The sequence below is a fragment of the Pteropus alecto genome, unplaced genomic scaffold, assembly GCF_000325575.1.
Source record: "Pteropus alecto unplaced genomic scaffold, ASM32557v1 scaffold249, whole genome shotgun sequence".
Classification (NCBI taxonomy): Eukaryota; Metazoa; Chordata; class Mammalia; order Chiroptera; family Pteropodidae; genus Pteropus; species Pteropus alecto.
In genome coordinates this window covers 483810-486277 of record NW_006443132.1, presented here as the reverse complement: position 1 = coordinate 486277, position 2468 = coordinate 483810, and positions in this window count along the sequence as shown.

Below are 2468 nucleotides of genomic sequence, written 5' to 3'. Positions count from 1 at the left end.
AATGAAACTTCTATACCTTGATTGTGTTGGTTATACAATTGTATGCACTTGTGAAAGCTTATAGAACTGTACAGCAGAGGAAATTTTATTCTATGTAAAATTTTTAAATAGAAATTTAAAAATCTATAGGCATAAAATAAGCCTATATACTGTATGACTCTTTTTACATGACATTCATGCTAAGGCAAAATTATAGAGACAGAAAACAGATCAGTGGTTCCCTGGATCTGAGGGTGGGGGTGGGGGTTAACTACAAAGGGGCCTGAAAGTTTTGGGGGTGATGTAACTATTGCATATCTTGTGATGCTAGTTCACTACTGTGTACATTTGTCCAAACTCACAGAATTTATAGTATAAAGGGTAAACATTTAAAATTTTTTTCTTTTTCTATTATAGTTGACATACGATATTAGTTTCAGGTATGCAATATACTGATTAAACATTTATATACCTAATCAAGTGATCACTCTGATAAATCTAGTACCCACCTGACACCATACATAGTTATTACAATACTTTTGACTATGCTCCTTATGCCATACTTTACATCCCCATGACTACTCTTATAACTGGCAATTCATTATACGTAAATTATACCTTAATTTTTTAAAAAAGGTAAAAGACTCAAGAAACAGCTTTTTAAAAAACCTGTGACATCCTGTAGAGAATCAGGAGCCCCATATTCTTACCCTGACATGACTACTTTAGTTTCTCTGTTTGATTTGGGCCAGTTTATGTTCCCATGCTATTTCTTAATCATCAAGATCCCTCTTATTTCTGGTACTTAGTAACCAGTATCTCTCAGGAGTACTAGAAAAGATTTTAAATGTTAAATCATGAAATGCCATATGATTGTAAAATGGCCTTAGTTGTCCTGGCATCCCAATTTTTCATTATAATACTATTATCTACCAGGAGAGTTTGATAACAAGATAGTCTGAAGTAAGCTGGACTTCATTCAAGAAGACTCAGAGTGAAATTTTAGCAGGACCCTATCTTTTAAAACCAAAAAAAGAGAGAACTTATTTAAAGAGCTGATGAGAAGCTGGCACACAGTAGGTGCTTAATCAATGTTAAAGGGACAGTACAATGCAGAGGAAAGGGCCTGCATGTTTTAATCACCCCTGGGTTCCATTCCTGGGACCACTTAATATGTCATCTTGGGTATGTCCTATCTGAACTTATCTTTCATATGTGGGGAGACTAATCCCTTACTGGCAGAACTATATTGAGAGTTGATGGGGTAACAAATTTCCGGGGTTTGGTAGTTTATGCCCAAGTAATATGTTTCTCTTCCTTGGCTGCCCAAGAATGCAGGAGTGGTCTGCATTTCCCTGCCAATCGGCCTGTAGCCCAGGGCTCACCAGTCTTCCCCATGGTTCCAATCTCAGGATTTGAATAGGTAAATTTGGCGGTGACAGCATGAGAGGCAAGGCTAAATTGCAATCCTGGGTCCAAAGATGGTTGAAGTTCAGGTTGCGGGGAGGCAAAGACCAAAGCAATCTAATGCCCACTCTTCAAATGTGTCCAGCCTCAGGTAGATTGCTGGGAAGTGAGGTCATGTGCTTAAGCCAAACAAGCCCCGATAACATAAGATTCTGTTTCTGCTTGCCATCATCCACCCATCCCTGAGGGCCTGACACTGCTTGAGTATGTCTGTGCTTGTCTGATGGGGTAGGCTCCCCCAGAGGAAGTGGCTAATTATATTTTAATGGGGTATGACTTCTAGACACCAGAAAGAGTTGGATGGTACACTGCTATAGCAGCTCTCCTGAGGATGTAGCCTGCGAACAGATGATACCAGAACCCTTTTGAATAATGGAATTCAAATGCTGGTTCTGGATGTGTTCATACAAGGATGCGGCCCAACCTGAGTGCTTTGGTTCAAGGGATTCCTCCAACTCAGTTTGCCCAGAAATGCCCCAAGGTGGGGCTTAGCCCTAACACATCTAACCACCCTACCAACAAGTGCTTTGTTTTCCCTTAATGTGAACAGGTAGTATACTTACCATACTTTGGAAACAGGCAGATTTGTGTGTTCTCTTTTTTCCTCTATTCTATCCCCAGACCCGCCCAGAGACATAGAAGGCTCACCACTATTCCCCCTACTCCCAATGCCACCCAGGTGAGGATTTGTGGACTTGGGTGGGAAGAAGATGTATGGCCTGCAGCCCAATGCAAGAATGTCTTGCTGCTGAGATCTGCTGTAGACTGGAAAAGAAATCATCACCCTCCCAGGAACCCCCAGGTCTACCAGCAGTCTAACCTCTAGTTGCATGTTTAGTGGTCCAAGACAGTTTTGTAAGGGGTCAGTCCCCTGACCCGCCCAACCTACAAGGGAAGGGATAAATTATTAGCATCAGGGATTTGCTGATAATTTATTTCTCTTGTAAAATAGTAGAAGTTAAATAAAGGGTATTGGGTTGGCAGTTCCAGTTGCTTGGGACTCTTTGGAGAAGCGGGGAATG